The 27,898-nt window shown below is 38.9% G+C and overlaps 1 long non-coding RNA gene across 1 annotated transcript; it reads right to left on the reverse strand.

Moving 5' to 3' along the window:
- Nucleotides 1-20,570: 20,570 nt before the first annotated feature.
- On the reverse strand, nucleotides 20,571-26,841 carry LOC139827889 (uncharacterized). The gene is made up of 3 exons (XR_011739012.1): nucleotides 26,710-26,841; nucleotides 20,885-21,024; nucleotides 20,571-20,789 (listed from the first exon to the last, which is right to left on the reverse strand). It is a non-coding gene; the product is annotated as an uncharacterized lncRNA (long non-coding RNA).
- Nucleotides 26,842-27,898: the final 1,057 nt, after the last annotated feature.

Genomic DNA, 27,898 nt, shown 5'->3' on the forward strand with positions numbered 1-27,898 from the left:
GACACGAGAACATAAGAATGACTGTATTTAGGTGTAGCAAAAGCTTGTCTGTTCACAACATTTTAGATTACTTAGAAGTAGATTTTATTTAGAGTATATACCAAACTGACAATTTGCTGGGAAAATGTTCTGTACTAACAGATGGTGGGATGGCTTTTGTTGCTATCCCCCCTCCTTTCAGGCTCTGTATTGAGCATGACAGACATTTCAAGGCCAAAACCCCAAAGGTTTCACAAGCTTATATGAAATAATAGCATGAAATAGAATTAAGTAGGACCCAAAACTGCTGTCACTCTCCTAACTCTACTTGACTAAGCAGAGCCCTGATCTGGAAGGTGCCCAGTGAAACAACAACAGTATAAATGAATTCTTATATCAAGTAAGGTTGGTTTTCTGTGAACACCTTGTGGAGTTTCCAGAGCAGGTTTGAGCAGGTGTTGCTTCCCCATTAACTTCTGGGACGAATTCCACAGCAAAAATAATTGCAAGAGCAATTTCCTCCCTCCCCACACTGCCACTGCATTTGGCCTGATACCCTCCGTGGGAGTTGCGCCTGCCTTGGCCAGATTTAAATCTGCCCTTGGCCTTGCTGTATTTTTTGCACCATCTGCATGGATTCCTTTTAGCATCAGTGTGGCTGTACCAGGGCTCTCTGCATCCACAAGGCTTTTGGAAATGCCCTCCTGAGCACTGGGGAACACCACTGAAGCTAAAAGATGGGTGAATTTGCTTTCCTCCTCTCCCCACAACCCCTTCATGGAATAATGATGTCAGGAAGAGAATGGTGTTCATCTACCTATTGTATATTTGTGCTTTCTGCCAGTCCTATGTAGTATTTCCTTTCTATATTTACAGATGTAATCGATTTAATTTTCTAAATCTCTCCTTGTGTAGAGGGTATGTAACAATAAATAAACTCTTCAGTTTTGCGTAATCTGAATTGGATCTGTCACATCTGGAGAACTGTAGTTTACTGCATTTTTGAAGAGCATATTTTTGTCTATGGAGATGCATAAAGTAATAGAAAAACAAGTGTGAATGACGAATGGCAAAGCGCCTGGTCTGATTAAGACAGACCAACTGCATAGAAATTGCCCTGACAAAACACAGCCAAGAGATTCACAATTCAGTGAAGCTAGGGAATATAAAAGCTCTTAACACTCTATAATGCTGTGGAAAGCAATCAGTCTTTGTCAATACAGAAACACTTATTTAAGTAACCAGAATATTCAAAGGAAGCAGTTTTTGCTCCTTTCTCGTTTAAAGAGGAAACATCAAAACAGGAATTCTTTAATAATCATCATCTTGCTGAATAGTGTGCCTTAACTGGGAATAAAGCTAGTAGAAAGTACAAGAGTAGCAAAGAGACTTATACAAGTGAAAATAAGATGGAAAATAAAATAATCAAATTCATCAGGAGATATGTATGAAACATGCTACAGAAACAGTGTTTCACACAGATCTTTTTAATTTATTCTCTGTACACGTCTGTATAGTGGTAACTTTTATTTTCCATCTGGTCTTTCCAGAAATTGTAGTTTTAGATCTGCAAAGATCAGACAACTGTAGCTTAAAACTTGCTATTTTACAATTAATTGGACTTCTATTTTTTTATTTTTCTGACTGGTGAATTTTACTCTGTCATTTCCATTCCTGTGGGTTTTGGTTGCTTTGTTCTGATATTGGTTTTCTTTTGCCTTTCAAGATTAAAATTTCATGTGGGTTAGTGTTTGCTCTCATCTCAGTAGTCTACACATTTCCCATGCTGTGGACAGGAAGGCTATGAAAGAATGGGTGGATAACATTACTTTACAAGAAACATTACAAAGGACAGTCATGTTGACTCTCTTCTCTAAGAGCCTGATCCATCCGTGGTGCTTTTTTGACAGCAAGAATTTCTCTATAGCTCTCAATTAGCTTTAGATCACAGGCCAAGTCCATGCAGTGATTTCCATAATCATGAGTACTGTGACAGCTGCACATCCCCCTGAGATCCAGAACCTTCAATAGGGCAGTTGGTGGCTCCTTAGCACCTTTTGTGTCCCATTGTGCCTTTCCCAAGGTACACAACTGGGGTGGCCCAAGGTCCCCTACTCTGGGGCAAGGTGACTTCACCTCCACCAGCTGCAGGGGCAGGAGGGGTGAGGCCCTCAGTCAATTGACAGGGTCCTCAACAAACAATGTGCCCAGAGGAGCTGAGAAGCTTCTGGACTATGTTGTAATGCCCACAGCAGATCTGACCAGGCTATAAAACAGGGTCCCCGTTGAAGACCCCCTTGGAGTGACCTTCTCAGAGCAGCAGGTCTGTGAACTGGAGCCCTCCCCTTAGATTGGGATGCCATCTAAGGAGACTTCCCGGGACTGAGAGCGCCTCACCTCTTCGTTTGGGTGAGTGGTATTTACTAGATATATCCTTGAATGAGCCCTTGTCTAACCCAGGCAAGTGATTATTTCTTGTGGGTGCCCTGGAGTGACAGGCTACTGGTTTTTGTTTCTTGTGAGTGAGTGTGTGCACATTGTGGATCCCCATTATTCTTATGTTGTTGTTCCCCAATTATTTCCTCAACTTATATCCAAACCTATATTTTATGTTGTTGTTGGAGTGCTAAATAATTGTATAAACCCTGTTCTTAGTTGGTTTATTGGCTACACTTTTCCGTCTAGAATAAAGTCTGTTTTCGAACTTATTCTCAGTCTAAAATTGACTTTGGGGTGCCTCCATGAAAAATATAAATAGATGTAACTATTTATGACAGTTTGACAAGTCACTTCATACATAGTGAATAAAAATATAGGTCAAATTAAACAAGCCAACAACAACAAACAAAAAACCTGCTATCTAATAGTAATAGTGTTCAGTCCTTTTAGTCTTCAATCTGCCATGTGCATATTGGCTGATATTTTTCAAAATGCTCACATGAAATAGGAAAATAGTGCCCAAGTGTTTTAGAGGTACAGGTGGCTGAATGGGGAAATGACTCCTAGTGAGTCAGTGGCAGAGCACAGATAAATAGTCTGGAATTCCTAATTTATACCTTTCCTGGTTACTTTAAACCACACTACTTCAGTAAGTTATTTTTAGCATTCAAACTGAATTACAAAAGAAGAACTTCTGGCACAAACCAGTAATTTAACTGAGTAAAATAAAGGGTTTTCTGCATTCCAGGGAGACTGCACACTACACAAAATAGGCAATGGGGAGGTCATGTTAATTTGCCAATTAGAGCTAATGATTTCACTATCTGTAAAAAGAGAAATCCTAAGATCTAATGGGAGAAAAAACTCAACAGTTTAGTCAGAAGAAAAAAGTTTGTGAAGAAGCAGACTTAACTCTTTCTATCAATTGTATAGTGCAATTTGCTAACTTAATCCTCTTTTCTAAAAATTTGTGTGCTATCACAGAATCACAGAATGTCAGGGATTGGAAGGGAGCTCGAAAGATCATTCAGTCCAATCCCCCTGCCGGAGCAGGAACACCCAGATGAGGTTCCACAGGAAGGTGTCCAGGCGGGTTTGAATGTCTGCAGAGAAGGAGACTCCACAACCTCCCTGGGCAGCCTGTTCCAGTGTTGTGTTACCCTCACTGAGAAGTTTCTTCTCAAATTTAAGTGGAACCTCTTGTATTCCAGGTTGCACCCATTGCCCCTTGTCCTATCATTGGTTGTCACTGAGAAGAGCCTGGCTCCATCCTCCTGACACTCACCCTTTCCATATTGATCACCATGAATGAGGTCACCCCTCAGTCTCCTCTTCTCCAAGCTCAAGAGCCCCAGCTCCCTCAGCCTTTCCTCCCACGGGAGATGCTCCACTCCCTTCAGCATCTTGGTGGCTGCGCTGGACTCTCTCCAGCAGTTCCCTGTCCTTCTGGAACTGAGGGGCCACAACTGGACACAATATTCAAGATGTGGTCTCCACAGGGCAGAGCAGAGGCGCAGGAGAACCTCTCTGACCTACTGACCACCCGCCTTCTAATCCACCCCAGGTACCATTGGCCTTCCTGGCCACAAGGGCCCAGTGCTGGCTCATGCTTATCCTGCTGTCCCCAGGACCCCCAGGTCCCTTTCCCCTACGCTACTCTCTAATAGGTCATTCCTCAGCTTATACTGGAACCTGGGGTTGTTCCTACCCAGATGCAATATTCTACACTTGTTCTATTTCATTAATTTTTTCCCCACCCAACTCTCCAGCCTGTCCAGGTCTCTGGATGGCAGCACAGCTTCCAGTGTCAGCCACTCCTCCCAGCTTGATGTCATCAGCAAACTTGCTGACAGTCACTCTATTCCCTTGTCCAAATTGTTGATGAATATATCGAATAATACAGGCCCCAGTACTGACCCTTGAGGGACTCCACTAGGTACAGGCCTCCAACTGGACTCTGCCCCATTGACCACGACTCTCTGGCTTCTTCCCTTCAGCCAGTTCGCAGTCCACCTCACTACCCAATCATCCAGACCACACTCACTCAGTTTAGCAGCAAGGATGCTGTGGGAGTGTTATCTCATTGACAAAAACCCAATACTTGTTTGGAGTCTTTGGATTTTCCAAATGGACTGATTAGGTTTATAACTGCTCATTTATCGTTTGACAGATTATTTCCTAAGTTACTGTAGAAAGAGAAATACTTGCTAAATGTGGAAAAAGCTTGTCAAGCATCACGTGCAAGAATTGTTCGAAGCTTTAGGTGAGATGGTCTTATTAGATCTGTCAAAAATTAAAACGATATGGCTAATATTGTAATGTTCTTTTACTCTTTAAGATGCCTTTGGAAACTCTGGAAAAAAGGACCAAACTGCATTCTGTGCTGGAGTTCAAGGCTAAGTTTGCAGATCTGAGCACATGAAGACAGTTGAATCACTGCTTCTTGCATGACACAATACTTGTCCTCTGTTGTTTGACTGCCTGACATCACACTTGGTTTTTAAGCAATTAGAGTCAGGCAGGAGACTACAAATGCACAGTGTCAGTACAAGGAATTAAGATGGCATGTTGTCAAAGAGCATCGGTATTGATTGTGGACCTGAACACAGAAAGGTAAAAATTAATGCGTACATTGGACCATCTATTTATATACTCCCAGCACTTGGATTTAGTCAATGCTGTTCCATAGAAAATACTAGGAAAACATACAGACTTAAGCAAGTTACACTCTTTTCTCTATTAAATTTGTAAAACATCCTAGACCAGAGAAATTATTTTATGGCCATGTGGTCAGTCAAATGAGAAACCAATCTGCTCTAAACTAACCCCATATTGCATATTTTGTATAGAGGTGACTGGGGACTCCTTCTCTGCTTGTGCATGGACACCAAAATTAAGTTTTCTCTTTCCAAGTGACTATTCTTGCTACTAGTGTAGAATATTTATGATGCTTTCTATACTTGACCCAACTTAGGCTCCCTTGTGTGACTCTTGGATTATGGCATTCGCAGAGAAATCTGGTTACAGAATTAAGAGCTTAGTTCTGTGAAGTGCTTCCTGCTATTGTTGCCAAGCATGCTCAGCTTTTATTATCTCAATGGCAACATACAGCACTTAGTATTTGGATGAATCTCTCTGTACTTGGAAAGTCTGATTGCCAATTTGGTTTTGCTGTACCAATATACTTGCACTCTATAAGAGCTTAAAATACGATACAGTTTAATTGAAGATACCAGTTCAATGTGCCCTGAAATTAATGAGTACTTTAGCAGTGATTTCATTGGTCATCGAATCAGGCCTTTTGAGTTAGGACTGATGAGTATGGAACAACACTTACTTGTCATCTCTTGGACGTGTTACTGATTTGACAGATCTCCAGGGAAGGCAGCACAGTGGGCAATTGGCACTGTTTCATATGAAACCTGGATTACAGAGAACATTACCATTTTCCTTTGATTATTGAATCTGCAGTTCCATCATGTGTGTTTATTTGTGTCTGTGTAGCAAATCAGCTGTTGATAAAATAACTACTAAAGCTAGAGAAAAGAGAATAAAAGAAGTTCCTCACAGAAAATGTACATAAAATGCCTAGAAAGCACTGTGGGCTAAGAATAAAGGCTCAGATGAGAGATACATATTTATCATATCAAAAAAACAGATGGGACAAGAGAATGCATGCACATTCCTCTATGAAATTCATAGATTTGTTGAAACGTATTTCATAGAATCACCCCCAAAATGAACCATTTACCTACAAGATGGCATGGAAATTTGGGTGAAGAGCAGGGCACTAAAGCCTGTGGAAGAGAAAAGAAACTACTTATGGTAATTAAATCCAAAGTAGACCAAAAAGGAAGACCAAAAATTGTTTAAAAACAGAAAAGTCATATCCATGATAACTAACATTTAATAAAAATAATAGTAATCTTTAAAAAATTACTGTAGTTCCTTTATGAAAATATTGGTTTAAATGGAAATAATTTTCTCAGTATATGGGTCCGTACTTTTAAATTCATCAGAAAACACCTTTTTTTTTTTTTTTCCCCTCTGTTTGTGGTATTTTGCTATACATATCTAGAAAGAGTTTTAACCCAGGCAAACACTACCAAGTGTTGGTAACTTCGTGTTTATATTTGAGGAGGAACAAATTTATATAATACAGTCACTAAAAGTATGCGTACATTTAGAGTTACTTGTAGTTTTTTGGTTGTTTGTTTTTCTCTCCTCCTTCTTTTTACTGTTCAAAGAAGAACTAAGCCTGTGTAGAAGTTCTCCAACTTTATCATGACCCCCCACATTAATTAATATTCCCTGGAGAAAATAATGGGATCCCAGGCTGGAATCTTGCAGTGCAATTGTTAGTTAATACAACTAGTGACTAGGGCTGATTTGAGAGAGGGGATTTGTAAAGCTTCACAACCATCTATTTAAACTTAGCTTGTAAAACAAGTAATGGTAAGAAAATAAAAGATCATCAGGAAAACTCAGCTGTAAGAGTAACCCAGAGAATAGTCTTGTAAGGGATTGGATCCAATGTCAAAATATTGCACATCATTTGAGGCACCTTAACTGTCTCTGCATGTTTTTTAGCTTGTAGCTAATCTGAGATAATTGGACTAAAGCTGAATTTAATTAGCTTGTGATGGTCTAATAGGACACACATGGACAGTCACTGTGGCTCACCTAACCTAACAACTGGTTAAGCTGAGATGATTTGTTCATCTTTGTGAGCCCTGGGAAGTAAGTGTCAACCTTGGTGACCCTTCAAACTAGAAAAGGCTTAAATCTATTCCACGAGCAATCCTGCACTTTCTGAGGAATGGACTGGATGATTTAATTTGACTTCAACATTTCTTGACTGAGAGAATTTTCTGCGAATGGCTTCCCTCTAGCCACCATCGTAAATCAGTGTGAGAGTACAGTCCTAGATGTTTTATTAGAAGGGTTTTACAGGTTTTATAGCCTACATTCGAGCAACTTGAGCGTGTGCTTTTTCTGTCATAATAGCCAACTACTGTGGCATCCAATGACATTTTTTTATGCCTGACTAACAGATGTGATAAACAGACAGAGGGGACTCAAAAGAAAAGAGACAGATTGGAAGCCAGAGGCTTTTGTGTATTACTTAGCAATACAGCTTACATCTGTGACGGGCTTGCGTTGAGACACTTATTGCGAGCAGAAGTGCTGAAATTCATATTAATAGTTATTTAGGACAAGTATCCCTTTTTAGGAAAATAAAGAATCGTACAACTCTTGAATACCAGGTTGGAAGGCACCACAAGAAGGAAACTCAGAAGCCTGCTAGAGATGCTACGGCTCCTGGATTTACGCACACTGGTCTTTCAATAGGAAGTTTTCCAAGAAGTTTCTCAGAGGCTGGCAGAGTGTATGGGAGCCTGTTTCCGCCTCCTGTTGTAATGCCAGAGCAGAAACATTTCCTAACTCAAAAGGTAAAATCAGCTATAATGGTAGCAAATCACATTGTTTGTCCATGGCTTTTCCAAACTTCAGCTTAAAAATTGCTTAGAGTTTTTGTCCTTTGTGTTTTGACTCAATGTTTCTAGAAATTACTTCATCCAAAGGTTGGATGTCATAATTTTGGTTACAGATTCCACTTTATCCATGACTATCTTTGCTTCCTTTTCAGGTACTGCTATTTCATATTCCAAAAGACAACTTTGCAGGGTGCATCTGAAGATATATGTGCTTTTCAACATCCTGCTTAATAAGTAGAGTATTAAATCAGTTGGGGTAAGAAGCACAGAGGGTTTGCTTCGCTAGTAAGGAGGCAGTATAAATGTTAAGCATCCTGTACAAAACTATTTTCTATCATCTTGGGGTTTTTTTGTTATGACCAGTAATCTCTTTGGACTTGTAGACTGAAATTTTTTTCTACCAGTAATGTACTCATGAAAAGAGAGTAAAGAGCATCAAAGGAATCACAGAATCATTTCAGTTGGAGGAGATCCTCAGGATCATTGAGTCCAACCATAACCTAACTCTGGCACTAAACCATGTCCCTAAGAGCCTTGTCTAAACATCTTTTAACACACAGGTTGTTACTTCAATAATGGAGGAAAAATGCTGGTGAAAAATAAAAATAAATCTATATTTTGCAACACTGCCAGCTGATACAGCAAAATCGTGGCATGAATTAGATCTGATTTATGGGATAGGAACTCCTTTGCCTAAAGTTATCAGACCAACAGACTGATATCCAGTCCTGCTTGAAACAGTAGCAAGAGGCATCACCAAAAGAGGTCCCAATTGTCTTAAACATCTATCTCTGCACTGGATGAATCAGCCCCTGGAGGTGTTTTTCTCTCTCAAATGATAAGCAGGGAGCCTATGTCTCCTTTTGGCTACACATGTAGGATTTGGAAAGCTAAAACTGCAGCAAAACCCAACTGAAAGAGTTAATATTTTCCTGTACCAGCCTTCTCAGTTGTCAATATTTGGATCTTAAATGGCTTAGATTGATGCCCCCAGCTCTTGGTTTCCCTGGGAATGTTACAGTATTAACAGGGTAGCTTAGATCCTACAAGATTATTTGTATTTTCCACTGAGCCCTTTCTTACATAATATATTATCATATTGGGAGCAAGTGTGGAAATTATCATCCTGTGCTTTTTGCCCAAGAGCACTGCAAGGGAATTTATGCCGCTGCTCAAAGTTCTGCTGAAAAAAACCCTCTTTTTATATTGCAGACAAGAGGAAACCCCTGAGTAAGACTTTTATAGCCCTCTGCTGGAGATTTGCCACTAATCTGCTCTAGTATTACAATCCTATGCCAGAAATATCTGCCATTCTGATTTTTTTTTTTCTTTTCTAATTCTATCTAAATCAAATAAAAGAAAAAACCTGTGCTGGATTACAGTAGAAAAAAATGTTTGATTTTAATTATTCATAATGTAATTTCACACCAACTATATCATGCGTTTGCTCAATTTTTTACTGCTTTTAACATGATGTAAAATGGAGACAAGGATATTATAGGTACATGTGCTGGTGGTGTCTCTGCAGACAGGATGGGACTGGGAGGGATAGGCTGAATCTGTGTTCCTGGAAATAATTGCTTCATTACTTGAATGAGTTACACTGAACTGAGCTGATGTGATTGTCCATCTGTTTCTGTTCACTTATTGAGCTGGTGCAATTGGACAGTTAAATAAATAAGAGCTGTACGCAGTTGGTGCGAGAAACTCAAGGAAATCAGAGTCTGAAAGTGCTGAGGAGGCTGCAGCTTCTCCTGCTTCAGTCAGACAAAGGCAGATTCGATGGGCAAAGTTTTATATTCTTGATGTGTGAGCTCAATTTTCAGCGCTACCTCAGACTTGCTACAAAGCTTCAGGAACCATGTAACTGCTCCAGGCCTTCAAACTACAGGTGTAAAGTGGGAATTGTAAAGGTGGTGATTGGTTTCCATCTCACACACTTACCTGGTTTAGTTTCTGGGATTAAGAATTTCCCCTTTGTTCACATGTGTAGCCTTACATAGACATATGTAAACACCTCACCCAAGGAGGTGTCAGTATTGTCAGTATTTGCAGGTAGCATTTATTTAATTAAGATTATTATTAAGTATTTTTTAAGTATAACATCCTTTCTATCTTATGCAAGCCTTATGGATTTTTAGTAAGACAACTATTTCAGGTCTCATAAATAGAAACAGATCTAGATGGAACTCTGCTTGTTTTTTTTTTTACAGTAAAACATTTGAAATGTCATCTTAATTGGTGCTTTCCCTATTGCCTCAGTCTAGCTGTTTGGGTATAGTCTTGTTCCAAAATTACTAAGAAAAAAGTGACAATTCCACTCCCTTTCAAAGAATGGTTAACATCTTTTATTAAGCCATCTGATCTAACTGAAAGAAACATATGAGATCTAAGACATGTAGGTCCTTCCTCAATTCTGCAGCGTCTCTTATTTGCAATGCTGAGAGCTTCTCAGAAGGTTTGCAAGCATTTTCTATTAAGTAATTAATAATTAATCTATGAATCATATTTCTGTGCAGTACTGTTAGCTCATTATATTGTATCAAACTTGGGTCTGACTTTTAAAAAGCATATACATTGCATTTTTTGTATCTCGAATAACTGTGAGGGTCAAAAGGGAGCCAACTATGTTATTGTTAGTGAGAAGCAGAAACGAAACTGAAAACTGTAATTAGTCACATTAATCTGGTATGTAAATGGCATGATTTTGGCAGGACCAGAAGATAATGAATCAATGGTAAACAAATGTAAAGAATGAGAACCTCACTGAGTAGATTCACCTGTGCTATGTCATAAGACAAATTTTACAAAATACACATATTAATACATTTTTACAGTCTTATATACCTGGTATAATATTTATAAATAGCAGTAACTTTTTAACAATAGATGAAGCTAGAATGCTGACCATTTGAAAAAGAGCTAATGTGACCAACATTTCAGAAATATAATGTAGGTTCTATTGATATGATACTGTGAAAACACTAGAGTAAGAACTAGAGCTGATTTGTTTCTGTGTTAAGTAAAATAATGCTGAAATCTCAGGATTATTGCTTCCAAACCACTGGATAGTATGTTATCTAAGAGACTACCTTCCCTAAAACAGCACGCTGTGTTATAGAGCTCTGTAAATTTTCCTAGGTCATTAACCAAATCTAAATTAAAGGGCAAAGCAAACACCGAAGAGCATTTCTTCCCTGCTGCTGATTTAATGCCCTTTCGTCCCTAAAGCTCCTCATGGAGGCCAGGGGACAAAGGCAGCTGTCACTGAGGAATGGCATGGGTACCATCCTCACCCTCTGAAGCCAATGGGTTGTTTTCCATGTAATTCACCTGCTGGGCTCAGCATCCTTTGCCTCTCCTCTTTGCTGAGTTATTAAAAGCTAAAGAAGAGCAGCTGCTGCAGTAGACATAGAAATTGACAAACTTACAATAGGTGATGCCACCTGTGCCTGCCTAATTTAATCACAGCCCAAACAATCTGCCGTCCATTCACACTGGAGATAATGTTCAAGAGCATCTGAAAGTGACTTAGAAGCAGGAGGATGGGGGGGAGGAAGCAGCATGGGGACAGTTTGCTCAAACATCCTCTCAGCTACAAAGATGATGGCTAGTGGACATGAAAAACCCTTTCCCTGCTTTTATGTTGAGAGAGAAAAAAATCTGTTAAGCAGCTAACAAACACCGTATCGAACGCTTCCATGCCAGATGGATTCAGCTGTACAGTATTATATCAGCTACTGCTGATCCATCTGTAGTGAGTGCTCCTCGCCAGTTGCTTGGCTTAGAGTGCTTGGGAGGACATGCCAAGGGAGGAAGAAGCCTGTTTGTTGTACAGGCACAAGTGTCTTTTCTGCTGATCTCTTATTGCCTCACCTACAATAGTCTCTTCTTTTACATAATTCTGTTAGTGTAACTCTGGATGTTGCACAGTTAACCGTTGTGATTCCTAATGAACACTGCGCTTCCAAATTCCAAATATCCACTTCACGTGCTATTAAATTTATAAGTTTACAAGCTTTCTCATTAACTGTCCAATTCAACTATAATAAAAACACTGCATGGGCCAAAAGAGATGGCTAAGAGCACTGAGTTTCTTAAAGTAGTTAACTTCTTCCAGTAGAAAGGCAGCTGGATTCTGAATCACCCTTAAGATCTAGGATGAGTTGATATAACTTGCTGCTGTGAATGGTGAGTCTTATTCTTGGGTAAAGCTCTCTGCCATCTGATGTGTCTCCAAAATAAGAGAGTTCACAGATACAGAACTTATTCAATGAGCAGGTGTATGTATGTCCATCTTCCGAAAACTTTAATTCAGTGTTGACTGTCTTGACAAATGTGTTAACACTCATAAAGAAAGTCTGAGACACAAGAGCAAGATCTATCTTATTGTTAAAACCACATTTATCTTATATAAACCCTATTGTGTCCTCATTAGCAATATAACGTCAAAACTTTCTTCTGTGTCTTTATCACACAAATGGAAGCACAAGGGCTATATACTGATTTTCACACCCTTCAGTGATATCTGGAGCTGGTCTCTTCAGTACTACTACAGCCAGTGGCTATTCCTAACCAAAAGGAAATAGGCTTTAAAACATCTTTAAAAGATCTGGTCTTTTTAGGTCTTCACTTCCTCTACATCTTTTTCTGAACCTTTCCCTCACATTCTTTTCTTCCTTTCTCCCTGCCATTATAATAACCCACTCCCACCAGTAAGGAAGGGTTTCCCCTGAACTTTCACTCCTGAAGTCTAAAGGAAATCAAAATCATGTTATCCATATTTCTGAGTTGGTTACTGAGGTAAATTTGGTATTTAAATGTGCAAAAGTACTACTCAAACTCTGAAAGCAGTTAAATTATGCAACATTTAGCCTTTGTACATGCTAAACAGTAGTATTTCCGAATAACAACCATGTACTCTAGGCAATTACATGTTAGCAGAGATTATATTCTGTACAACAGTCTAGACTGTCACTAAGCACATCTACTCCCTTTAGAAAATATTTAAAGAATGACCAAAGCACACAAAAGCTACTGAAATCTGAAAGGCTTCAAGAACACTGATTGGAAGGTATTAACATGAAGGGATCTCTAAGATATTTGGAGCTTTATAGATAAATATATTTCAAAGTATCTCTTTTAACTATTACCAACTTTTAAAATTCCTTTTATTGGTTTACATTAAAGTATTATTTGTTAACCCTTAAAAATATATGTTTATTTTATTTTATTCTTTGTATAGACAAAAACAAGACCCAGAGCTTGGAGTCAGCCAAATTTAGAAGCCTATGTGCACAGAAAGATTGTCTTCTACTCAGGAGCAATGTAGTCAATGTGGTCAACTGAATCTGGAGAATGACTCACCTTACCCAGATTAGATCTAACAGGATTCAGCTGCCTAAAGATTTGTGATTTTTAACAGCTGTCAGAACTTTCTCTTGAAAAATTAAACCATATTTAGGCAAAAGTAAAAAGGAGGAAAGAGGAGCGATGTATACAACTCTGAAATAACTACTTGTCTAGAAGAATATTGTTTATACCTTTTTAGACCTTAGGACATCCATAGCATCAAGTGGATGCTTTCAAGCTTTGCTTGCTGTACAGTTTCGGAAAACTAATTGTTACTTATGGATAGATATGGTCAGAATATTCGTTCATTTTTTAACGATGGAAAAATATTTTGTCAAACAAGCCAATATTGCAACAAATTTTCAGCTGAAATGTAGACATCTAAATAGGAGTCCTCTAAAACAGTAATCCTTACTAGGTAAAATAAATGACTATTATTACACATGAAATTGTAATTGAAAACCAAAGTTAAAATATTTGAGGAACAACACCTCAGCCAAATCTAGATATATGTTTCTTTTTCTTGCAAAGTATCTTTCTATGTAAGCAAAAGTTGCAGGGTTTTTTTTTGGGTGCTGGTTGTTTTGTTTGGTTTTTGTCCAATGAACCAAGTGTTGTCATAGAGCAAAGTAAAGGGGATTTGTTTCTCCCAGAAAACATAGTTACTCTGTCTTTACATCTGGAATAATATTTTGTGCATGATAGTCAAAAAATTCTCTTATCTACTTTATACTACTTTTATTTGGTGTGGAACTTGTATAAAAGTAACATTACAGAGTGATTAGTAGTTTTATAATTTCTTTGTTGTAACTAGAATTAAGCAGCTTTGACTAGATATAAGAGATGCTTATTAGCAACTAATGAAGTTATTTTTAAGAGACTCAATTTTAGGAAACTTTAGTATAAATTGTTAAGGAATATACTTTTTAAAAATTAAATATGTTTCTGGAAGCATTTAGGGGTTTGTTTGTATGTTTTTTGCATTTTTTATTTCATGATTGCTTATTCTTATAATTTAAACTGCTGGTTCTGCATTGGTTCAAGAATTAAATCAGTGTTTTTGCTTCAACCTGTATTTTATATATCACTTATGAGGTAACAGAGAAGTAAACAAACACAAAAATAATTTTTGGACTATTGTATGATCATTATTACCTGTAACTATTCGAAGTTTGTGGAATCTTCTGAAACCAATGATGGATTTTTTTTACACTGTTTTAGATGAAACTGGATCTGACCCAGACGGGAAAATCTGTCAATATGTTTTTGAATGCTATTTTAAAACTGGTCACACTTCAAGGCTAAAACTCATAAAGATTATTCTCAGTAACCTAAAAAGGTAAGACAAAATGTGCATCACCTTGATTAATCTATAAGTGATGTTATACTTCTCAGCACTATTTCAATATTTCCCTTTAGTAATCTGGTCATATAACTCACAAAATTATTCTAATATATGGGTTGTATTACAAAAGAATCCTCCTTCTTTGAAAGTCCTCTTTCAGTATTTCAGTTACTCCTGCTGGCCCTGAATCATATTCCTAATGAATGAACAAACTAATTGAAGCAACTTCTTAATTCATTCCGTGGTATCTTTCTTCAGGGGATATGATTGTAAATGAACAGATCTAACTCTAAGAAAAAAAGAAAGAATCACTAAAGTTCGACTTCAAAGGCCATTTACATCCCTCTGTGTATTTTTATGCTAATGTCTCTTTTCTTTCCTTTTTTTCTGTTCCCACTGAAAGCTAAAAAAACTAAACTAAACTAAATGTTTTAAAAATCTTAAGAGGAAAACATGGCAAAGCATCAAAAACTTTTGCAAAGGTTTTTGAAATACAAAACAAAAATCTGAAAGAAAGACTAAAGCTTCACTTTCATTAAAATGGCCATTTAGTACCATTTAGTGATAGTAGCAGGTGATGCAGAGGAAGGCTGGTGCGTGTATATTCTTAATATACATGTATATATATATACATATATACTCTCTGATATGGATATTGAACTGGACAATTCAACCAATCATTGTAGGAATACTTAGAAAATCAGTTGAGGAGAAAGACAGGACCTATGTGTAAGGTCAGATATTAAAAACACATTTATTATTGTTTTTAATTTGCACATGGTGATGACAGCCTGGAGTTTAATGAGGCTTTTTGAATATTATATTCTGTAAATATATATTTGGGGAAATGGGAAATACAAAACAATCTATAAGTCAATATCCAATTAATTCACTATTGTTTTAATCAATAGAGAGGAGAAAAAATGAAAAGGGGAATATTTTATTCCAACTTTTTCAAATTAAAGTAAGTGCCTTTTCTCGATGTGAATATTTTGCAGGCTACATTTGATTAAATCCACTATAATATGAGAAAGGTAAAAAGAACCGAAAGTGGAAAAAAGAAAAATACCACTTATGGAATGCACATTTTTAGACTTTTCTGGTGTGTTTTTGCCAGTTAGAAAAATGTAAATCTCACTTTCTGTAATCCTATTTTAGTTAGAAGCTGAAATCTCTTTGTTTTTAAGTATCAAAATAAATTGAAATACTACTTCAGGTTTTTTTTTTTTTTTTTTTGTGGTTCAACCTGATGTTCCTTCTTTAAATGCACATTAATTTACAATACACATCTCATGTATCTGGGATTTAAGTATGTGGTATAGGGAGGTATGTGTAGTCTTCAAACCTCAGACACTCTTCATTCGCAGAATCACAGAATCATAGAATGTCATGGATTGGAAGGGACCTTGAAAGCTCATCCAGTCCAATCCCCCCACTGGAGCAGGAACACCCAGATGAGGTTACACAGGAAGGTGTCCACGCGGGTTTGAATGTCTGCAGAAAAGGAGACTCCACAACCTCCATGGGCAACCTGGGCCAGTGTTCTGTCACCCTTACTGAGAAGAAATTTCTTCTCAAATTTAAGTGGAACCTCTTGTGTTCCAGTTTCAACCCATTACCCCTTGTCCTATCATTGGTTGTCACCAAGAAGAGCCTGACACTCACCCTTTATATATCTGTAAACATTAATGAGGTCACCCCTCAGTCTCCTCTTCTCCAGCTCCAGAGCCCCAGCTCCCTCAGCCTTTCCTCCCACGGGAGATGCTCCACTCCCTTCATCATCTTCGTTGCCCTGTGCTGGACTGGGTATATTCCAGGTATAATGACTCTGCCCTTAATTTCCAAGTCAGTCACAGATCATAGTTACAAAGTAGGAGCAAGGCAAAATCGTCAAATGCTTCCTAACAATATTTATCATTAACTTAGCTTGGAAGGGTGCAGTACACGTGGTGGCACGGGCTCAGATGAGAAATAGTAGTTTTCATTTCATGTACAGTTGAAGATGCACTGAAATTGTTTTGGTTGTTTTTAGTTTTTGTTTTTGGTTTTGTAATTTTGTTTTGGTTTGGTTTTGCTTGTTTGTTTGTTTTTGGGTGGGTTTCTTTAGTGCTGTGGATTTGTTTTTTTTTTTTTAATTTTATCTTTTTTAACCTTTGAGCAACATAAAAGCTGTGCAGCTACCGCGATTAAGCCTAGCAGTAAGCTAAGGCTATACACCCTTCTTTGCGCAATCCAGGTCCTGGCATATTGCACAGGCTAATGAGAAAAATAGCAGAAACTTCACAATGATTTCCTTTCTCTCTCAGCTGCTGACTGGAAGCAGAGTTAATTGTTATTCTTTCTCCAGGGTAACTGTCAGGCCTTAACTCCCTCCTGTAGTTGCTGCTTTCTGAGATAATGAAAACAAACAGGTACCAGAGCACAGAGAAATTTATATTTGTCAAGCGCTCGTAGGCATTTCACCTGGTGTCTTCCAGGGACAGAGAGCTGGGGGAAGAGGCTGTTATGTTACACTCATTTTCTCTGCTGACGGAGTGCAAGCATGTGTTTTAAAAAATAAAGAGCTGTCAGGCATTCAGTACTCACACGTCTATAATATAGCTGCCACAAGACCTTTGTCTGTATTTTAATGGCCACTGTCGGTTTATTCCATTATCCGGGTTGAGGCTCTGCAGGATGTCAGATCATATAGGCCCTGCAGGCTGTTAGAAGCTTAAAATTCAAGAATCCCTCCAAATACCCTCATAGGTCTGTTTGCTCATAGCAGAGAAAACAGCAAAACCATTCAGAACTGTGCTCTGGATTAATCCTACTGAATTTCAGGCTCATAACCTGATCTTCTGGTTGCCCTTGTCTGTCCTGTATCTAGTGGAGTGCCTCAGGGGTCAGTACTGGGACCTATATTATTCAATGTATTCATCAATGATTTGGATGAGGGAATAGAGTGACTGTCAGCAAGTTTGCTGATGACACCAAGCTGGGAGGAGTGGCTGACACTGGAAGCTGTGCTGCCATCCAGAGACCTGGACAGACTGGAGAGTTAGATAGGGAAAAATTTAATTAAATGTAACAAGGGAAAGTGCAGAGTCTTGCATCTGGGCAGGAACAACCCCAGGTTCCAGTATAAGTTGGGGAATGACCTATTAGAGAGTAGCGTAGGAGAAAGGGACCTGGGGGTCCTGGTGGACAGCAGGATGACCACGAGCCAGCATTGGGCCCTTGTGGCCAGGAAGGCCAATGGTACCTGGGGTGGATTAGAAGGGGGGTGGTCAGTAGGTCAGGGAGGTTCTCCTGCCCCTCTACTCTGCCCTGGTGAGACCACACCTGGAATATTGTGTCCAGTTCTGGGCCCCTCAGTTCCAGAAGGACAGGGAACTGCTGGAGAGAGTCCAGCGCAGGGCAACAAAGATGCTGAAGGGAGTGGAGCATCTCCTGTGTGAGGAAAGGCTGAGGGAGCTGGGGCTCTGGAGCTTGGAGAAGAGGAGACTGAGGGGTGACCTCATTCATGTTTACAAATATATAAAAGGTGAGTTTCACGAGGAAGGAACCAGGCTCTTCTCAGTGACAACCAATGGTAGGACAAGGGTCAATTGGTTCAAACTGGAACACAAGAGGTTCCACTTAAATTTGAGAAGAAACTTCTTCTCAGTGAGGGTAACACACGCTGGAACAGGCTGCCCAGGGAGGTTGTGGAGTCTCCTTCTCTGCAGACATTCAAACCCACCTGGGCACCTTTCTGTGGAACCTCAGCTGAGTGTTCCTGCTCCGGTGGATGATTGGACTGGATGAGCTTTTGAGGTCCCTTCCAACCCCTGACATTCTGTGATTCGGTGATTCTATGTCATTGTAGGTAATGAAAGGAGCAAAAATCTCCATAGGGAAAAAAAAAAATAAATCTTGTGTTAACTGTCATATGTCTTTCTTCTTGTCTCCTGATAGCATTGTATAACCTTGCATTAGAAGTGTCATCATCATTACAGAGTGGTTGTGGGACTGAATTTTCTGAGATTAAGAATTTTTTTCTTTTATTTCTCTTCTTGATCTCTAAGGAACGCTGATTACCATTTCCATGGTAAATACTTTTGATAATCTACACTGCCTAATGATTCACAAAAATACACAATCCATACATGTATACCTAAACAAACAGTTTTCCAGTCAGCTCTATTCTGACCAAAACAACTTTAATGTTCGAGCATGACGTGTTGTTTTATTATTTCAATTCAGATTACAATTACACTGATAATTTCAACATATCTTCCTAGCTGTGCCTCTTTGAAGATCTACTGAAAGCAATTTACAGGGTAAAAAACGGTTTCCAAACTCAGATTTATAATTTGCATAAAGTAGAAATCATTAAAATAATTATTATGTGTAAATAAGTGTTCAAAGACACCAGAGGAAATTTGATCTCAAATTTAACACAACATTATGACCACCTGGTACCGCTTTCTTGGAACTGATGGAGGAGAAGAGAGTGTAGGAAGAATAAGCACTCATCACATATTCAAGCCCTGTTTAAAACCAGTCTTTCCTACCGCCCAGCTGTGCCTCTTGAAACTTTCCCAATACTCACCGCACAGTTCTTTAGCTCTTCTGTAGTCTCAGCAAAAACCACAGACAACCAGGAACTTTAGATACCAGCTGGGAGGTGACCACCATTTTCTACTCGAAGTTTCCAGCTGTGACCCTGAACTATAATATGCACTTGTGCAGAGTTCAAGACAAGGAAATGCTCTCCTCAGTTTGGTGTTTTTCTCAGCTCACACTGGGGCTAAGCATATTTTCTTTTCAATATAAATACAAATTGGATATGAAATGCTGTCTTTTCATGGATTGCAGGAAGAGCTCCGAAACCTTGACCATCTTACAGTGACATTTTCAGCAGAGCTGAACACCAGAATCTTTTAGATCTGACTGACTATAATTTTGCATTCAAGTGTACATGTGCTCTGACATAACAGATAAATAACTCTTGACCGTTCTCTGTGAAAATAGTAACTTATGCAGTGACCTTAATCCTCATAATTTATTCGGCTCCTGAGAAGTGTCTCAGTCAAATTTCCCATTTTTTTCTGGCTACTACATGTGCAATGTTCTCTACTAGCCACTGCATACTTTTTATAAGCCTGTTGTGTCATAAAAATATTTCAGGTTTGTCTGCAGATGTGCTGCTTTCCCTACACAAAAAAGCAGCCTTACTTAACTGAAACACTGTTTATAACAGAAAGGAAATGCCATTAGGGGTGTTCTATGCATAAGCCATGAATCTTAAGACTCTAGGTCTTCAACACATAAATTTTAATAGGCTTATATGTCTTGTGTTGCCAAGAACTTTCTGCAGATATAAAGATCAACATTTTTAAACTCAGAACCTGTCCCCAAATGTAAAAACATTATTTGAGTGTAGTGTTTAGAATCTAAAATACAAACAAATAAAATGCTACCATAAAACTTCAAAAGAGCCAAATCCTTTTATTGTATGGATGTCCTTTTTGTTATGTAACTACATGGTACCTGAAACATGCCAGACAAAGCAGGAACATTAAATGATACAAGATAATGATAATAAAGATACTGATAAATGATATGATAAAGTAAATGCTAAATTATTAAAAAAAAACAATCAATGATAAAATATATATATTTTTTTTAAATTACACTATAAGGAAAAAAAATAGTGAATTTCCATAAGTAAATGCACAGGTTAACATTTCCAAAGGGAAAACTTTAAAATATATTAGATGTTCATACTCACAGGTGGATTAACTGCTATGAATAGAAAATGTCAGCTCTGCTCCAAATCTGTAATAACAAGAATATTGAACAATACATATTCTCCCTTAACACAGAAAGAAACATGAAAGCGTCAATTTTAGCAAGAACTTAAACAGCTAACAGAGCTCAGAGGGTAATTAATGGGAAAAAGAGGATCATCCAAATACTCACTCTGTGTGCCAAGGAAAGATGAGAGAAGAGTTTCCACGGGCTATGTCCGGTTCAAAAAAGAACCTCTTTGGGAAGCAGAGAGGTCTGTTATATTTGAGCAGTCTATACAGACAAAAGCAGATGGAGATAATGTTCCAGCATGTTCCCAGAGAAGGAAACCTTGGATAAAAGTCCTCACTAATTCCTCCCAGGCTTCACTGTTTAAGTTCTCCAATGTATGAGTTTGTCTGGAGAAAGAAGTAGAAAGAAGGGACAAGCATAGAGGTAAGGCAGTAAGAAAAATCAGAATTCACAGCTGAAGGAAGCAAGATATAATACATACCCTACCAAATCCTGACATCTCTCCCTTTCAGAGTTAATGTAGAGATGATTATGTATGTCTTTGCCATCTTCTTTGCCAAGCACAACTGCAATGTGAGATTCTTAGAGCTTTGGAGAAAACATTGCTTTCCAGAGATTTTTCTGCAGATTCAACAGTTCCGAGAATTAATCATCTGATCCAGTCTGTTAAATTTTATTCAAAGAATACCATCAAGAATTTATTTTTCACTGTGTAATTTATTAAGAGATAATTCAGGCTCAAATGTCCCATTCTCCTTAAAAAGGCTTAGACTAAAAATAGCAGCCATGGAATATGCTAGTTATACTTTGGCTCTTAACTCTATAAAGTAAACTCTCTGATTAGCCATATCTATTCTCTGCTTATTCGTCTGATAACTAGTTCTTGAATCTGGTTCTTTCAGTGGCATTTCTATGCTGATTTATGGGCTACCTCAGTTTGACACAGTTATTGGAATTTATGAAGAAAGGAGATACAGAACTGAAATATTACTATTTCTGTCAGGAGGAAGACCCTGAGAAAATGTATGAAACTTAAAAAGAAACTTATAGTCTATATTTTTACTTTGTTTTCTGGTTTCTTGAGCTTTAAAGGATCAAATTTCAAGATTTTATTTGAACTGCATATTTACACGGTTACAGAAGCTATGGCTTTTATTTGTGAGAATCACAATAAAAATCACAAAACACAGCAACCTTAAAAATAGATTCACTTTCCTTCCACAAATTTGTGTGGTTCAGTGGAGGTAGGAAGGAAGAAATGAGTTTTCATTTGATTCAAGTAACAGTTTAACAACTTGTGAAAATAGGCTGAAGCTGGTGGAGAATTCATGAACACAAAACGTAGAGAATTTTTGTATCATAAGAATTGCTGCATATCACACGATATGAAATCCTTTGTCCCAGCAGACATCAGTCTGATTATGTAAGGCACTCAAGATGACAAGGATGATAGTAGTACCTCTCAAGACAAATTAGCAATTGGAATAATATATCAGCTAGTTTCTAATAGTAAAGCTGCAGAAGTTAATTACAGATGCACATATGTACATTAGATGTACCATTAGTGTTACTTTCACTGACTTCCCTATTTGAATCACATGAGTCCCTCTGACATCACTGTATGCAATATAGTTGAACGCAGAAACAGAAAAATAATCAGAAGAACAGTTTCCTGAAATCCCATTTTATTCCTTAATTGCACAAATTCAATGAGAGGAAGCTGAGCTAAGGTTTCTGGACTAAACATAGTGAGCCCCTTCAAGGCAGTAAGCAGCGAAGCATTTGAAGTTGGTGGTGTCTGTAGACCAATATGACTTCACTTTTATTTCATAGGACATAGAACGGTTTGGGTCAGAAGAGACCTTCAAACATCGCCGACTGGGGCAGGGATAACTTCCAATAGACCAGGTTTCTCCAAGCCCCGTCCAGCCTGGCCTTGAACACTTCCAGGGATGAGCATCCACAGCTTCTCTAGGCAGCCAGTTCAAGGGTCTCAAGTGCACCACTCAGCTTGGATTCACCTGCAAGCTTGCTGAGGGTGCACTGAATCCTGCTGTCTACGTTATTAATAAAGATATTTAATAGTACCAGTTGTGATATGAACTCTTGAGGGACACCACTTACTACTGATCTGCATTTGAACATTGAGCTTTTGACTGTAACTGTTTGGATGCAGTCACCTAGCCAACTCCTTCTCCATCTAACAGTCCATCCATTAAATGCATTTCTTTCCAATTTAGAGCAAGAATTTTGTGGGGGACTGTGTCAAAGGCTTTACAGCAGTCAAAGTAGATGACATCAGTTGCTCTTCCGCTATCCACCAATGCAGTCTCTCTATTGTAGAAGGCCACCAGATAAATCAGGCACGATCCGCCTTTTGTGAAACCACGTTGGTTTTCTCGAATCACCTCCTTGTCACCTATGTTCCTTGTCATATCTTCCAGGGGGATCTGTTCCATGGTCTTACCAGGCACAGAGGTGAGGCTGCCTGGTCAATAGCTCCCAGGGTCCTACTTTCAACCCTTTTTGAAAAATGTATGTCATATTTCCCTTTTTTTCAGTCACTGAGGACTTGGACTGACTTCCGTGACTTTTCAGATATGAGGGAGAGCGGCTTAGTGACTTCATCTGCCAGTTCCTTCAGGACCCTGGAATTCACCGCATCTGGTTGCATGGAGTTGTATGCATTCAATTTCCTCAGAAGATCTTGAACCTTATCTTCTCCTGCGATGGGAGTGACTTCATTCCCCCATTTCCTGCACTGAGATTGAGGGCCTGGAGAGATGTAGGAAGAGGAATTGACATTGAAAACTGAAGCAAAAAAATTACCCAGTACTTCAGCCTTCTCCATGTCAGTGGTCACCAGATCCCCCATCTCATTTATTGGCAGGTGGAGAGGTGGGAGTACAATGCCTTTTTTTCTTCCTTTTCTGATGAATGTACTTGTAAGGCATATAGATACACTTTGGGGTGTAGGCTTTTAAGTATTTGAGTACATTGGAAAATAATTTAGCTTTCTGGTTTGGTCCCAGATCCCAATTCCTTGACCTTTCATTCACCACATGTCACCTCATCTGGTTTTGAGTAAATCAATTAATTTCCCCTGGTACTAAGTACGTGTGCTCTTGATGGTAGCTACAGTTGTAAAATTTGAATTATTCTAAGGGACCTCAGGAGGTCGTTAATCTAATGTGCTACTCAAGAAGGGCTAACTCCAAATTGGATAATTTACTCAGGGCCTTACCTAGCAGAACTCTGAAAATCACGGTGGATGGAGATCTCGCATCACTTTAGGCAACTTGTTCCCATTCTCAACTGCTGTCATAGAGAAGAATTTACTCCTAAATCAAATGAGTGTGTCCCTTATTGCAGCTTGTCACTCTTGCTGCTTGTTTCTCAGCTGTGATGAGAGGACCCTGGATTGGCCTTCTCTAGACATTCTCACTACTGAAACACAGTACTTAGATTCCCCTTTAGCCTTTTCAGCTCTGAAACCCAAGTCCCTCTCCTTCCCTTTATACGCCATGTACTCCACCGCTCTTTCCATCCTAGTGACAATCTGCTCAATTTACTCCAGTTCAACATGTTAGTTCTTGTACTGGGGTGGACACAGTATGCCAGAGGCACACTTGCAAATGGTAGATAGAGAGAAATAATCAGCTTTGTCTATGTACTGACTGCACTGCACTGCCCTAAGTATGGTTGGCCTGGGGGTCCTGGGGACAGCAGGATGACCATGAGCCAGCACTGGGCCCCTGTGGCCAGGAAGGCCAATGGTACCTGGGGTAGATTAGAAGCGGGGGTGGTCAGTAGCTCAGGGAGGTTCTCCTTTCCCTCTACTCTGCCCTAGTGAGACCACACCTGGAATATTGTGTCCAGTTCTGGGCCCCTCAGTTCCAGAAGGACAGGGAATTGCTGGAGAGAGTCCAGCACAGGGCAACAAAGATGCTGAAGGGAGTGGAGCATCTCCCGTGTGAGGAAAGGCTGAGAGAGCTGGGGCTCTGGAGCTTGGAGAAGAGGAGACGGTGTTTACAAATATATAAAGGGTGAATGTCAGGAGGATGGAGCCAGGCTCTTCTCGGTGACAACCAATGGTAACGCAAGGGGTAATGGGTACAAACTGGAACACAAGAGGTTCCACTTAAATTTGAGAAGAAACTTCTTCTCAGTAAGAGTGACAGAACACTGGAACAGGCTGCCCAGGGAGGTTGTGGAGTTTCCTTCTCTGGAGACATTCAAACCCGCCTGGACACCTTCCTGTGGAACCTCAGCTGGGTGTTCCTGCTCCAGCGGGGGGTTTGCACTGGATGAGCTTTTGAGGTCCCTTCCAACCCCTGACATTCTGTGATTCTGTGATTCTGTGATACTGACAGCAGGAGCACACAGCCAACATGGTCAACCTTTCAACCAGCACCTTCAAGCCCTCTTCTGCCAAGTTGTTCTGTGATCATTCAGTTCTGAGTCTGTGAATCTGCATTGGATGGTGTCAATCCCAAACTTTTCTCTTTTTCAAATGGAAATCATGATGTTCCCATTCGCCTATTCCTCAAGCTCAATGATGTTCCTCTGATTGTGTTTTCCTTAGACTTTCCCTGGACTGCTTGGTATTCTCAGTTTTCATGACAACTACTTGAAAAAGAAAGTGGAGGGCACAAATGTGTTCTCTGTTTCCTATTGTGTAAAACACTGAGGATAATAAGGAATTTCAAGAGAGGAGAGTCAATCACTGTCAGGGGGCAGTGAGGACTTCAAGTTCCCCTGGGGGAAGGGTCTTGGGGACTTCAGAGACTTCTTGGGCCATTAGAGTAGCCAGTGTCCATCTCACTGTTCCCAACGGGAGAGCTGGGTATGCTTCAGAGAAGAGGAACCATTTCTGTACTGACTTCAACATCTCACAGCTAGCAATTTTGCTTAAGAGACCAAGCCCTATACACTCTCTTCATATCAGTATCATTATTGTTCCGAAGGATAATGAGTAATTACAATTGATGTTTTGTCATATAAAGCAACCCACACTGAGTGGTATGATAGACACAGCGATGTGATTTAACTTATAACAGAACACAACACGTTCAGATCCAGATGGTCACTGATAAAGAAAAGATTTTAAATATAGCCAGTAAAACCCAGCCTCACCTACATGAAGATGTACTTTAAGTGGCTGATTTCCGAACTCTCATGGAACAATGGAAAGAAGAACAAAACACTGTGAATATCCTTATCATTTTTCATTAGCAGCAAGAATCTAATAGCCAGAACCCCACTATAGCATACATCCTACAGTGATTGTAATTCTGATGGTGGAACTTATTAGCTAAAAAAAAAAAAAAAAAAGAAAAGATTGTTCCCCTAGAGACAGCTAATCAAAATGTACCACCAACAAATTTATGATAATTTATGACCAACTAATAGTTACAAAGAACATTTTGCAGTTAATGGATGGTACTAAATGGAAAATAGAAAGTAAAGACTCAGAGGTATTACATTTCAGAAAACAAACTGCAAAACTCATGCTGTCCCCATTCATGTTGATTTTAAGAATTAACAGTGATATCCATTGCTGTGAAGTTATATAGATGATCAGCAGCTATTTAGAAAGCCAATCGAGGAAGCCACAAGCATCCTTTAACTCCAGCTAAATATCATTTCAGTAATTGCCAGTTGTTAATAATATAGACTAATGTTCTTTTTACTTGTGAGCAGCCAGAGAAATATCATGATAGATTACACAAGTTTTGAGAAAAAAAAGCATACTTGTTCTGGCTTTAGTGTTACAGCAGTTCAAATCACAAGCTAGCATCAGTATTTTTTCTCACAGAGTCTGAAGGCACATAAATATTAAAATGCAATTTGAGAGCTTTGGCCAGGTCCCAGAACAGTATTGTTTATGCAGTGTTTGACAGTGCTATTCAAATAAATCAACTAACAAATGTGTCATGATTACTGTTAAAGTGGAAACTGCAACACTAACAACTATTAAGATAAATGATACCACGGGTGGAAAATATAAAAATATTTTATGGGTGCTCTGTCTCTTTGTGTATGGGATTGCGTGCATGCACAATCAGCTGTCTCTCAGGAAAATTAAAACCGCATCCAGGGATGAATATTGCAAACACCGAGCTCTGTAAACAACCAGCAATGACAGCATATTCACTTGCTGTGCATGGGATAAAATGGTCTTCTGCTTTGATTTTTCACTAAATCTTTGCCGGATGTGGGGTAAGCGTGCTTTTTTAATTTTTTTTTTTTTTCTTTACAGACTGAAAGATTTTTGGCAGCAATCAAGGAAATACAAGGACTTACTTGTTCGCCCGTAGTCAGCCGTCTGTTTCTTTTTGTAGCAGCATGTTGTTGAGGGATATTAAATTGTAATCAAAAGTAGAGTATAAGCTCCAGCAAAAAGAAGGCTGGAATCAGAGGTTTAGTGAGGGTCTCATCACATTTTAGACCCCATTTCCAAACACAATATGGACATTGACAGCTGAGCTATTCAGTTCTCTATATTGTAATGTGAAAGAAACAGGTGTTTTTAGAGCAGTTGTCTGACCTATTCGAGACATTTAAATTTAGTCAATGTCACTGTGGCATATACACTGAGCATTGCTGAGTATCTATAGGCAATGTTTGCAGTGATGTCACTTATATCTCCATACAAGATCCAGACCATTGTGCGTTTTTCTGTTGTCTGTGGCTATATGAAGCCAGGGTGACATAGGAATACTTATCTTAGCTGTACAGGGAGCACGGAAAAATGTGGTTAGTTGTCCTCACTTTCTGATGCTAGTGGTAGCATGTTTGGAACCAGCTGGGTGTAAATTAACGCACATTTTAACTTGTGAGCATCCCTAAAATGGAGGAGGGAAGTATGTGGTTATTTGTTTTATGTCTGACATGTCAGGAAAAACAGAAAGTTGATGTGGATCATAGACCAGTAAATACAAACACATTTTTTTTACTCTTGGTGGTAGAAAACATCAAGCATTGTACTGAGCTGACAGTGCAGTGTCTCAGAACCTGCCTGAGCTCAGCTTGGCTTACTCTCAATTGGGGCTGTTTCTCTGTAGTAACAATTACCTAGCCACAAGATGATGAATGAGGAATTGTGGTTTATTTAGCTTTGGTTTGTAAAGATGACAAGTACAAGTAACATCAGAGTAAAGAGGCAGTATAGATAAAGAAGGTCTTTGTATAACAATTTTAACTGTAGTATTAATTAGGCTTTCCTGTAATTATGCACATAATTACATAATTTAGATTTGATAAACTGTTAAAACTTTAATTGGACTAACATAGCTCCATATGTATAATGTGCTCAAATTTGGCCATAGCAAGACCTTTAGTATACAAGATACTAATGAGCTTGAATGATTAGAGATCAGCAGCAGGTTTAAAACCAGAGCAATTGCAACCTATTGTGGTGTATCTCTGCTTTCAGCTTTGTAAATAACAATGACAACAGCATTCTCACCAGAAAATTGTTTAGTGTATATGA

Source organism: Patagioenas fasciata, chromosome 4 (assembly GCF_037038585.1).
Source record: "Patagioenas fasciata isolate bPatFas1 chromosome 4, bPatFas1.hap1, whole genome shotgun sequence".
Lineage (NCBI taxonomy): Eukaryota > Metazoa > Chordata > Aves > Columbiformes > Columbidae > Patagioenas > Patagioenas fasciata.